This window comes from Grammomys surdaster, unplaced genomic scaffold, assembly GCF_004785775.1.
Source record: "Grammomys surdaster isolate TR1022 unplaced genomic scaffold, NIH_TR_1.0 910, whole genome shotgun sequence".
In the NCBI taxonomy this organism is placed as follows: Eukaryota; Metazoa; Chordata; class Mammalia; order Rodentia; family Muridae; genus Grammomys; species Grammomys surdaster.
The window spans coordinates 22930-37067 of NW_021605329.1; positions in this window are offsets into that span (position 1 = coordinate 22930).

Here is a 14138-nt window from a genome sequence, read left to right on the forward strand (position 1 = left end):
TAGCAAGAAAAGCAAGATTACCTGGGTAACCATTAAAGTAGAAACCAAGGTGATAAACCATAGGGAGGAATTAAACCAGGATTCAAACCAACTTTGAGTTCTCCCTCTCTCTCTCTCTCTCTCTCTCTCTCTCTCTCTCTCTCTCTGCTAGTCACTTCAGTACCTTTTCCATTGAATCTTTAAATATCTTCCCCCGAATGGTCTTCATTATGTACTTCTCAATTTTCTATACCCTTAGGTAGCACAGAAAAAATAGCTGTCCTTTTACACACATATACTGATGGGCCTGCTGTCAGCTTCTCTCATCTTGGGGGAATACATGTATGGGGTTTCTCGCATGCCACTCTTCAACTCTGGGTGCACACACCCTAAACCCCACCTTCTAAGGCTGCTCCTGGGACAGTTTAGATTCAAAAGTATGTTGTCTCCGACATTTGGCTAATCTCCACCTCTGTGTCTCTAGGGTGGGGATATCCAAGGAGTCAAGGCCTGGCGCTAACTTACAGAGATCAGAGACAAGGTCTGGCTGCCAGACACAAGGTGGCCTTCAACTGTAGTGGACCAAGCTACATTTCCAGTGGCTGAGAGTACTTGCCAAGTAACTTTGGTAGGGTTATGGGGGGGGGGAGTTGCTGAAGCTTAGTGAGGGAAGGAAGACATACCATAGCAATTTAATGGCTTTTGTCCTTGCAGAAATGTAGGTGATCTTGAGTTTGAGGGGGGGTTGTTGTTCAGGTGTCTGGCTGCTCTCCAGTTGGTATCAGTTACAAGTGCTGGCATGAGTCATGTGAAGTCTGGCAGTTATTCCATCTACTTCAGTGGAAGTCGGGATGGTCAACAACACCAGGAACAGCCCTTTCCACTTTGCTCACTTGTGTGGAACATCTGGGGTACCTGCACTATACAGAGCACTAAGTGTAGGCCACAATATCTGGTGACTAATCTGGAAAGCTTACAATTGAGCCATAAGATCCTTATCATCCTGAAAAGTCATTTCTGTGGGGGTGAGTGAAGAGCCAGGGTCAAGGGAGTGGGGGGTTCCACACAGGAGAGGTGCTCTGGGCTCAGAACAAGGCCAGGACAAGGGGCACCACCCAGCTAGTGCCAGTTTCCAAGAACAATTTAGTTAAGGTCTCTTTTTAAAGTACTGTTCATTTTCTCTACCTGCCCTGCATTCTGTGGACAGTATGAACAATGGAGCTTCAAATTAGTCTCCAATTTCTCTGACAATCTCTGACTTACCTTAGATACAAAAGCAAGACCATTATCTAATCCAATTACCTTGGACACTCGAAACCTTGGGAAGATTTCTTCTAATATATTCTTGGTTACCACAGTAGCTGTTTCCTGCTTGTGTGTGGGGGTGGGGTGGAGGGGGAAGCTCCAACCCATCTAGAGATAGTATCTACAAACATTAGAGAGTATCCATATTTTTCTGGTTTAACTTCTGCAATATCAGCCTCTCAATACACTCTAGGATGTTCTCTCCTAGGTATTTTACCCTGTTTACACTTGGCTACATAAGCATTTACTTGCTGGCATATCTTACACTGTTCTATCTCTCTGGCCCAAAACCTGAGGTCCATTATATGTCTTAGATGACTTGACTGATCAGATGTGCTTATTTCTCAAGTGAATCCATCTGTGCATTTGGCCTAGTAAGTCTTTTGCTTGCTTTCTGGGAGCATAGTTTTCACTTTTTGTGTGCACCATTGCCCTTTCTTCTCTAGGTAATAGTTTGTAGGATGGCTATGAATCTGAGTCCTTTCTTCTTCCATGTGTTTTTAAGTGAGGCCATCCCTTAATCTAGTCCCATTCTCCCCAGTGGGTATCTCTTTCAGGCCCATAACCTGGATAGGCTCCTGCATAGCCACTTCTCAAGCCACTTGATCTGTCTGGTTATTACCTCTGGCCAGAGTCTCTTCTCTTCTGGTGTCCTGGGCAATGAATAGTACTCACAGTTGCTGGCTTCATCAGTGCATCCAAGAGATCCAAGATTTCTTCTGATTCGAGCAGTCCTCCCTCTTGGTATACAGCCCTGTGGATGTGTGCTCTGGCAAAGGTATACCTGCTGTCTGTATAGATGCTAATTTTCTTGCCAGTCCCAAGTTCCAAGGCTGCTTTCTGCTCTAATGTAACCAGAGGAGGGGAGAAGATAAGCCCAGATGACAGTTATGTTATACACCACCACCACAACACCAGCTTGTCTCTGAACAGCATGGAGAAAACTGCTCCCATCTGTAAAGCAGGTTGTCTCGGCTCCTGGCAGGGGTCGGTAGGAGAAGTCTTTCCTCCACCTCTGGAATCTCCTTTTGGGCCAGTTAGTTGAGCTTGTCAGGCATGAAGTATATCTGGGCCCCTATCCTGGAGAGTAAGTCTGGCCCCAAAAGAGGGTAGGGACCGACTGGGATGACCATAAATGAATGGGATACCCACCCCTTCTCTGGATCCACCATGCTTAGGGTAGTGCATGAATATATTTTGGCACCAGTGGGTCCTTGGAACCAAGAACTTTTTTTGGAAACAGGGCCAGTGGCTCGGAGGTGGGCAGATGTTAAGCCCCTGTGTCTACCAAGAGGTGAGTGGATTTCCCCTCTACTTTCAAGGTTACCCTGGGCTCTGGGTGGGGGTCCAAACTCCATCTACCCTAATCACTATCTTCACTCAGGGCTAATACCTTCACCGTTTGAGAGTGTTTTTCCCAAGGCCTGGGATTTTCTCTCCCCAGCTTCCACTTATTAGGGCACTCAGACTCAGTGGCTCCTTTACTTGCAATGTGTACACTTGTACTTTTAAAGTTATTTTCTATCTCTTTTCAATTGGAGTCTCCTTTCTCTGCTTTCCCTAACTACTGTAGCCAAGATTCTATCTCTGTAAATTACTTTCCTGTTGCCTTTGATTTTTTTCATCTCTCTTTCATCTTCTTCCTTTCTCTTTCTCTGCTCTTTCTCTGTCTACTTGTTATAGTAGACTTCCTCGGCAGCCTATACTAAATCCTTTAATGACTTATTCTGCATTCCCTCTAGCCTCTGAAGCTTTTTCCTTATATCTAATAGCCTGGACTATAAAGGTCACAGTGTGTTCTGACAGAATGTTTCCATGAGCCATTCTAGAAAGGCTGTGGGCAACTCATCTGATCCCTCACATGCCTTGATCAAAATTGGTGGGGCCTCATGTGGCCCCCTTGAGACCTGCCAATGGAATCTGCAGTAGGCTTATAGGTACCCCTTACCTTTTGCCACACTAAAGTCCCAGTCAGATCTGGTCAGAAGAAACCCACTGTCAACCACAGCCTGGTCAATCAATGGTGCCCCCATGTCTGAGGAAACATTTTTTCTTTCCAGTGTCCTTTCTCGCTCTTCAGTCCTGAAAAGCACTCCTGATAATCAGAACCTACAAGGGTCTTGGGAAAGAAAGGCTTTTATCTGTGAAGGGGGGCTCCTTTACTAGATTCATCCAAGTAACTTTATAGGGCACTTGGTCTGGGTGCCCAAAGGATCTTGGCCTAAACATACTTTTTTCTACTGCTTTGATCACCTGTACGATGGTCCTTATGAGTGGCCATTTTACACTGAAGGTAGGCCATTTGGAGAAGCAGAGAGTAATGTGTCCTGTGTTTGGAAAACAATGTCTGTAGATGAAAAGGGGCTTTTTTTTTTTTTTTTTGGCCTAGTGGTTGTCTTACCACTACTGAAATAACTCCAAAGATGTTCAGTCTCTTCTTAGAATCTAAGACAGGGAAGCTGTCAGGAGCAGACAGGTCTCTAATCAAATGAACATTAATACAGAAATATTTATAATGTCAATTCTGTGGACTTCTGAAATTTTTGAATACCAACAATCAATGTAAAACAATCTGGACTGTTGTCCATTAATACCTCTCAGCTCTTTTTAATTAAAATCTAGAAAACACCCTAACAATAAACTCAGAGCCATACAATTGCTCACAGGCCAACCATTTTAGCAAGACAGCCTAATATTAACCACCTAAGGCCCCAAGCCTAGGGAATTTGGGCACAAACTTTTCATTAATTTCTTCAAGATGAATATGGGTGTTGAGATATTAGAAGAGGGGCAGGGGGAAGGGTAAATTGATAAGCAGCTGGAAGTCCAGGAAAGTTTCTGGAATACAGTCTTCTGGAGGCCTACTTCTGTCATTATATAATTCTGGGAGGCATAAATATTTTAATCATCTTTTCTGAAAACAGAAAGAAAACTCTTTATATTGTCCCATTTTTCCAGAGGAAATATATGACAAAACAGAAAATCATACCCATTTTGAGCATTGTGTGGCACACTTTTATGTATTTAGCTTTCTACCTAGAGCAGTCTGTAATTTTTCATAGCAGGGGATCTCTGCTTGCAACCAGCCTCTATCACTGTATTCAATAAAAGTGGTAGTAGGAATGTACTGTGCCACAGCAGTTTTTAACACCTTTTTTGCTCTTGCAATCATCTGTACCTCTTTAATTATCTTCTTAACCATAAACAATTGAACTGTCAGCTGCAACCAATGGATTACTGGCAATTTAACTATATTTTTAAGTTTCTTTTTGTAATATAAGAGTATAACCATAATTTTGGCAAACAAATCCAATTTTTAACAAGGCAAACAATCCATTTTTTCTAAAATCAACACCAAGTGCATTATTTTTCATCTTACCAAGTTTGGCTGCCATTTCTTATATATGAATGCATGATAGTGTAGCTTTTAATACCTCATTTAAAAGACATTATTTTAAAATCTTATCTTTTATACATCTGGTTTGTGAATGACTCCAACCCCGAGTTACCAGTTATAAGCCAGCTTTCTGTTACCAAAGTTGTAAAGTTTTAATCATACCCAATAACTTATAAGCCAACCATCTATAACCAAGACATGCAGAACATATTTATACTTTTAAAACCAGGCAGAAACAAAAATCAAGTGTTTAAACATTTTATATATTTAGACTAAACAATATTTTCTTACTTTTTCTAGCTGTTATGTCATAAGAAAAGCACCTTGTCACTTGATGAACCCAATAAACACTGTCACAGATATTTTTCTAAGAAAAACAACTATCAGCTTCCTAATTGTAGAAGCCAAAAAGCTGCTGGCCCCTCCAAGAACAGCTTGTGTAAACAATCTACTCCAGGCAGTGCTTCTCCAGCTCAGCTTGAGTCCTAGCTACAAATGCAGAGTAACTTATCAGCTTCTGTTGTGCAAATTGAGACTGCCTCCCAAGCAAGTTTTAAACTAAATCAAAGGGTGGATAGCAAGCAGTTTTAACATTTCCTTTCTTTTTAACATGAAAGATAGAACAACAATTTTTCAAACAATAAAACAAAGACAGATGATTGACACACATGGACAGATTGGTGCACCAATGACAGACAATAAACAGAGAAAGCAGAACTGAGGATCTCTACAGTAGGAGCCAGAAAGAAAGCAGAACATTTCCTGATTCTCTCCTGCTCTGAAACATCCTTTTCCTTTTCTTTTACTAACACAGTGGGAGAGAGGACAACTACTTTAGCCTTTCTCTAATTTCCCTCTAATAGTTAATTAGGATGTTTAACATGGTAGATTCAGTCCAAAATAATGCCAGTCAAAGTCTAAGGACACAGAGAAAGACAATCAATACAGACAGCTCACCCCAACAAAGGTGCAGACACCAGGTTACACAGACATTCCTCACCCCTGACACAGGTGCAGACACTAGGTTACAGACAGTTCTCACCCCTGTCATGGGCGGATCAAGGTATAATATACAGAGAGACAATGAAGACATAGGAAAACCACTGACAGAAGAATCCAGTAGCCAGGCAACTTGGTCAGCTTACGCTGTACCAAATCTAACAGGTTCCTCCAGAGTGGGTGGGTCTGGAGTACCTGAAGCATCCTCCAGACTCCCTGTGGTCACAACTTTAAGGTACATCTGCCCTTCCCTCTTGACTGCCCCAAACACTGTGGGCTCATTGAGCCGCCCAGATGCTTGCAAGCAAAGCAACAGTTCAGATAGGTTTATAGTTTCAGACTTTGACATACAGCAGACACAAGACAGACTAATAAACCACTGTACCTGCTTGAGACCTCCAATCTACCACCCTCCATAGCATTCTCGCTGCAATTTCCCAGCCAATGAACCAAATGCAAGACTAGTGAGCACAGCCTTAGTTTAACAGAGACACCCTGAGAGATCCAAGTGGACATGAGAGATTGCTGCAAAATGCAAGAGGAATTTTATTCTGACCTGTTGGGGTCACGTCCTTCTCACAGAAGGAAGGACCCTGAATTTCTGAAGCACATTTTATACTATAGCATAGGCAGACTTTAGCAACAGCAAAACTTGTCTAAACCTAATTAGACAATTTGCTTAGCCTTTAAACTTATTGGCCACACTCACTGAGACAATTATTTCTGGTGGACTTTGTTTATCTAGGTCTGTGAAGGACACAGTTGGTTACTAATCAGTACATTTTGTGGTTTTTCTCTGAAATGTTTTTTTTTTTAAACTTTCTCCCTGTTATCAGGAACAGACTGACCCGCAGGATGGTTGTGTCTTTTTAATTTGCCCTTTCTGTTCCCTTGGTTGTTATGGTGGGTTTGTTAGGGTGGTCTCACAATTTTAAGGTTCAGGGAAATTTCAATGCTCAAGTGGATATGTTATATAAAACCTAATCCTCCACAAGGGGAAGGTCCAGAAGAAATGTTCCTCATGAATCTTATAAAACATAAACTGATGAGAAGGTCACCAGAACATTTAAAGTGTTTTGTTCTTGCTTTTTTCCTTGTGACAGACCTTAGGGTTGGAGATGCTGCTTCTCAATTGGATACATTAAATGCAATGGGTATAATTGGGTCAGGTTGCAGCATTGAATCACCAGAGACAAGGTGATTGTAGTTATCACAATGGACAGTGTAGACAAGATAATGTATGGCATTACTCATATGGAGCTTTGGTACTGGGTAATCGAAATCATGATGTTTCTGGGCATGAAATAGATAGGAAGCCTACTGCATATCTCTTTGATCTATATAAGCAGAAAATTTCTCACACAAATGAAAGAAAGACTTCATTGACTCATTGCAAAAGGTAATCTTGGCAAGAGAATCAATTTCTAGACTGGAGACCATTGCAAACACAGGACCACATGAATGGTAGTGTGGCCAGTTTCCCCTGAGGATGGATCTTGACAAGACACCTAAAAGTTTTGTTGTTAGCCATTCTCCAATTCTTCTCCAGAGACAACTGTTATCTTTTACAAGGGTAACTGTACACTTGTGGAAAAAAATAATCAGATGTTTCAGCATCTATTGAAACCTGGTTATGAATTGACATTATCCCATGAGATCTCAAGAAACATTATTGCTCTCCAGTTAAAGTAGAGGTGTATGAAGGAATGGGAATTAGTGGAGTTTTGGCTGATTTCTGACTCACAGTAGGTCCAATAGGCCCTCAAACACTTTCTGTGGTCATTTTTCCAGTTACAAAATGTATAATTGGGATAGATATACTTAGAAGTTGGCAGAATTCTCACATTGATTCCCTGACCTGTGGAGTGAAGGCTTTTATGGTTGGAAAGGCTAAATGGAAGCCTGTAGAATTGCCTCTTTCCGTGAAAATGGTGAATCAAAAACAGTATCTTATTCTTGGAGAAATTGCAGAAATTACTCTCACCATCAAGGACTTGAAAGAATCAGAGGAGGTAGATCCTACCACATCTCCCTTTCCAGTTGTGCATCAAGGATAAATTAACTGTGTCACAGCTGTGTTAGAAGGGATCTTCATCTTCTGTCTCTTTCACAAAATATCAAATTGTTGCACTACATTGATGAGATTATTATGACTGGACCAAGTGAGCAGGAGGGAGCAACCACTTTGTACTCATTGGTAGCACATATGCATACCAGAGAATGGGAAATAAATCCAACCAAAATTCAAGGACTGTCTACCTCAGTGATAGTCTTAGGAGTTCAATGGTATGGGGCATGCAAAGATATTGCTTCTAAGGTGAAAGATGAGTTATTTCACCTGGCCCCTCTTGGCCCACCCTTTCTTGATGGTACCAAGAAAGAAGCACAATGTTCAATGGGTCTTTTTGGATTCTGGAGACAACATGTTTCTCACTTGAGTGTGTTACTCAGGCCCATTTAAGAAGTGACTCAGAAAGCTGCTATCTTTGTGTGGTGCCCGTAATAGAAGGAACATCAATAGGTCCAGGCTGTTCTACCACTTGGACCATATGATCCAACAGACCCAATGATACTTGAGGTGTCAGTGGCAGAGAGAGATGCTGTTTGGAGCCTCCAGCAGGCCCCTGTATATGAATCACAGGAGAGACCATTGGCAATTTGGAACAAAACTCTACCATCATCTGTAGAGAACTATTCTCCTTTAGAAAAACAGCTCTTGGCCTGCTACTGGGCCTTAGTGGAAACTGAACATTTGACAGTAGGACACCAAGTTACTGTGCAATCTGAGTTTCCCTTCATGAACTGGGTATTATCAGGTCTTTCAAGTCATAAAGTAGGACATGTACACTGGTAGTCTCTTATCTAATGGAAGTGAGATATATATATATATCATATACATATGATATTCGGCTGAGAAGGTCCTGATGGTGCAAGCAAGATTCATGAAGATGTTCTTTAAATATCTATGGTTTCTACTCCTGTTACAATGCCATCTGCTGTCAAGCACTTACTTATAGTTTCCTTATAGGTTAATAGTTATAGTTTACTTATAGGTGTTCCCTATAATTGGCTGACTGAAGAGGAGAATCATAGGACCTTGTTTACTGACTGTTCTTCATGTTTTATAGGTACCACCTAGATGTGGACAACTCCAGAATTACAACTCCTTTCTGGGACAACCCTGAAAAATACAGGTGAAGAAAAATCTTCACAGTGGGCCAGACTCCAGGCAGTACAAATGGTTTTACACTTTGTTTGGAAGAAGAAATATTCAGATGTATGATTGTTCAATGACTCATGGGCTGTAGCCAATATATTAGCTGGTAAGAGATTTAGAAAAGTCATGATTTGAAAATTGGTGAGAAAGTCTTCTGGGGAAGAAGTATGTGGATAGATCTCTACAGATGAGCAAAGGATGTGAAGATATTTGTGTCCCATGTAAATGCTCACTAAAAGGTAACTTCAGGTGAGGAGGAGTTCAATAATCAAGTGAATAAGATGACCTATTACATAGACATTCAGTCTCTTTCCCCAGTCATCCCTGTCATTGATCAACAGGCATATGAACAAAGTGGCTAGGTGGCTTAGATGGGGCTTATGGCTGGGCTCAACAACATGGGCTTCCATTCACCAAAGCTGACCTGACTACAGCTACTACTGAATGCCAAATCTACCAACAGAAGATACCAACACTGAATCCCAGATATGACACCATTCCTTGAGGTGACCAGCCAGCAACATGGTGGCAGGTTCATTATATTATACCACTTCCTCCATGGAAAGGGCAATGTTTTGTTCTTACTGAATTAGCTACTTATTTTGGCTATAGATTTTTTTTCTGCATGTAATGCTTCTGCCAAAACCACTATTCATGGACTTACAGAATGCCTTATCGTCTGACATATCATTCCACACAAGACTGCTTCTGACCAACAAACTCATTTCATAGCCAGAGAAGTGAGACAGTGGGATGATCATAGAATCCACTGGTCTTACTTACCATGTTTCCCACCATACAGAAGAAGTTGGTCTGATAGAAAGATGGAATGATCTCTTGTAGACAAAGTTTCAGTGCCAATGAGGTGGCACCAGCATGAAGGGCTGAGACAGAGTTCTTCAGAAGAAGATACGATTTGAATCAGCTTCCAGTATATGGTACTGTTTCTCCCATAGCCACAGTCAACAGGTCCAGGAGTCAAGGAGTCGAAGTTATTGTTTGGTTTCAACATGAGATACGATTTGTGTCATGTTTACAAGGGGTGGATTGTAATAGCTATTCTTCATTGTCAACTTTATTATATCTGGGATGAACTACAATCCAGAATTGAAAGGCACATCTGTGATCCAGATCTTTACTCTAGAGGACACAAGTTTCTTACCTGGATCTTGGCATGGATATTTTGAGGAATAGGGACCATGAAAAGTTTAGACTTGGTCAAGGTATTACATATCTTTAATCCCAGGAAATTGAGGCAAGGAGATCTCTGAATTCAAAGCAATCCTGGGACCAAACAAGTCCCAGATTCAGGTGTGTTGGTAAACATTTTTAATCTGGGTCACATCTTCTTCCCTGAGGCCTACATAAGGCCATTTGAAGAAGGTAGATTCACTCTTTAGCTTCTTGCAACTACTTGCCAGCACATCTATTGGAACCTATTTCTACATAACAGCAGCTTAAATAACTAACCTCTTGGGACTAAGCAACTACTAGATTCTTGGACTTCTCATCTACAGCTGTTTATTGTTGGGTTAGTTGGACTGTAAGTTGGACTGTAAGTCATCAAAATAAATTTCCTTAATATATAAATACTCCATAAGTTCAGTGACTCTAGAGAATCTTGTAGAACATATACAAAACATTAAAAATAATATATTTAAACATAAGAAAAGTTCCCTGGGCAGGCAAAGTATAAATCCCTGCAACCTCCTGGAGGAGAATGGAATAGCAAAGATAAAAACCTTGCTGCTTCGAAAGGCATGAGTGTCCCAAACATGGTAGATGAACTGCTAGTTGGTACAAAGTGGGAAACATTAGATAATTATTGAAGAAGCCAAAAGTCACAAAACTGGTATGCTCAGGTTCTTTCCGGGGCAGGGGATGGGGGGTAAACAAACAAAACTCAAGAAAATGTGAAGTTGTTCCTATCCAGCCTAACAAACTCAGCTACAGACTCAGACCTACACAGACTCAGCTGAATCACAACATAAAATTTTGGGCTGTGCTGAGTAGGAAAAGTTCTGGGAAAGTAAGAAATAGTATATCAATTGAGGTGAAAATTATTTTTTTTGAGACACAGTCTTTCTATGTATCCTTGAATATTCTGGAAAGCACTATGTAAGCCCAGATGGCCTTGAACATATAAGATAAATTTTTGCTGGAATTGATTATGTGCTGAACCATTACATCCATCTATAAGAAATATTCTCCCTATCTCCTTAATGTGGTATAAAAGAGGTTTTTTGCCTGAGTGATTAACCCTACCTACCTGGAATATAAGGTTTCCATAACGGTAAAAGTTCAGATCTCCAAACCATCAATTTTCTTAGTGTGATGATTTTTTGCTACTCTAAAGTACCTCTAAACTTCATTTAGGAACTACAACATTCATCAAAGCCTCCAAACACTTTTGTTATCACTGGTCCTTTGAAAGGAGAAGGCTGCCAGAAACCTGGGGGACAATTTTAGCTTCTAGACAAAACAGAAAATGTTTCTTTGAGGTCTTTTTACACTAAATATCCTTTTAGCTTCTATTTCTTATTCTTATCCCAATGTCCTCAGCATCAGTAGGATAAAACAAAAATGTTCTGACCCCATCTTCACAGTATGAATAGTTGTTTTTGAGTGCATCTAGATATCTGTAATATATTGCCATGGGGTTGATCATCACTACACACTATAGTCCATGTTCTATGATGTTACTCTGACTCTGGATTATACTCTTCACAATTCTTAACAATACTGATGCTTCTTTTTTAACTGTATCATAATTTTAAGTATAAATTATTCCAATTCATATGTTTAAAGATGCTCAACAAAATCCACATTAATAATTAAATACTCTTCACTGTGAGATGAGAACATATCACCTTTATTGTTTTCATCCCTATTGCCCAGGTATAAATGTGATGAAAGTTGACAGCTTATGAATCATTTAAATTTCAGTTTCTACTCTCTCTCTCTCTCTCTCTCTCTCTCTCTCTCTCTCTCTCTCTCTTTCTCTCTCTCTCTCCCTCTCTTACACACACACAGACACACACACAGACACACACACACACAATGATGACTTCAAAATCGGCATCACTACTCTGGAGAGGAGGATAAACATACAAAATATGGTTGTGGAGAGAACAGAAAGTATTTTTAGGTAGAGACTGTGCAATTCCATCATGTAAATACTCTAATCAAGTTCAGTTTCAAGGAGCCAACATTTTAAACTCCAATTTGACCAATGAGGACAATTTTTCACAGATTATTGACTATGTCTACATACTAGTGCATTGATTCTACTGCCTGACCATGGCTTACCTCCTCTGCCCCTTAACGCCTGTCAAAGAATTTCCCACATTCTCCTCCTATAGCTTCAACCAGCCCTGGTGTTTTCTACCAGAATGTGTTTTAAAAGAAAGGTAAATAGATTGACCTTCTGATCCTTGCAATTATACTTCCTCCTTTCTTTTCTGCTTATGCTCAATGTTATTTTTTCCAACAGATCTGGTCTCACATCATCATATGTAAATTTGGATAGCATAAAATCAGTTGTGACGTTCTTATGTGTCTTAAAATGAAGAAAACATCACTTCCATCCTGTTGCTGTGATAAAATACCATGTCAAAAATTTTAGGAATGAAGGGATGTATTTTTGCAAAATATCAAAGTTTCAGTCATTTTTGCTGGAATGTCATGGTGACAAAAGCTTGAAGCACCTGTCTGTATCATATTTGCACTCAGCAAGAAGAGAGTGGTCATTGCACCTATTCAGATTTCTCCTTTTGTCTGTCTAAGATCAGAGGAAATTCTACTTCCTACCTTTAAAGTGGGACTTCCCACCTCAGTTATCCTAACCAGATGATCCTTCACAGACAAGCCCAAGCACTAACCTAATCTGCAAAATAATGCACAGGTATACCAAGGGAATTATATCCTGTGTGATTCTAGATTTGGACAAGTTGGTAATTAATTTTACCATTTAAAACAAGTACTTTGCCAAATCTTTTTTTTAAAAAGGGATGTGTTCTGGTTTGATTGTTTGCTATGTATTGTAATGATAAATACATGCCCCCAAGTCCTGGTTACTCCCAGGTACAAAAGAATCCATTAATTCAATTCAACCTTGCCTCTTTTTTTTTTTTAATTTTTATTTGTTTATTATATGTAAGTACACTGTTGCTATATTCAGACACCCCACAAGAGGGCATCAGATATCATTACAGATGGTTGTGAGCTACGATGTGGTTGCTGGGATTTGAACTCATGACCTCTGGAAGAGCAGTCAGTGCTCTTAACCTCTGAGCCATCTCACCAGCCCAATATCTTTATTTAATAACCAATTCTGTCAATATCTTTATTTAATAACCAATTCTGTCAATATCTTTATTTAATAATCAATTCTGTAAATATATTTCATTAGTCATTTATTCTGTCAACATCTTTATTTAATAACCAATTCTGTCAATATCTTAATTTAATAAGCAGTTCTGTCAATATCTTTATTTAATAACCAATTCTTTCAATACCTTTATTTCAAAACCAATTCTGTCAATATCTTTATTTAATAACCATTTCTGTCAATATCTTTTTTTCTTTTTTTATTGGATGTTTTATTTACATTTCCTATGTTGTCCCCTTAACCCATCCCCCACCCACCCCAGAACCCCCAATCCCCTCACCCCTCCTTCTTCTTCTCTGTGGATGTAACCTCTGTCTAACCCCCCACACTCCCACCTCCCCATCCTCAAAATTCCCACTCCCTGGGGCATTCAGCCTTCAAGAGGTCAAGGTTCTCTTCTTCCACCTATGCCCAGCAGGGCCCTCCACTTTTACATATTCAGCTGAAGCCCTGGATCCCCCCCAAGTGCTACCAGGCTGGTGGTTTAGACCCTGAGAGCTGTGGTTGGTTTGTATTGTTGCTCTCCTCATGGTGCCACAAATCCTTTCAGCTTCTTCAGTCTTCACTCTAACTCCTCTATTGAGAACCCCATGATCAGTTCAATGGCTAGTTGTGAGCATCTGCCTCTGAGTATGTCAGACTCTTGAGGACCTCTGAGGAGATATCCATATCAGGCTCTTATCAGCATGCACTTCCTGACTTCCACATCAGCATCTACCTTTGGTGATTGCACATGGGATAGATACTCAGGTGGAGTGGTCTTCAGACGGCCCCCTCCTTCAGTTTCTGTCCCTCACTTTGTCTCCATATTTGCTCCCTTGAGTATTTTGTTGCTCCTTCTAAGAAGGACC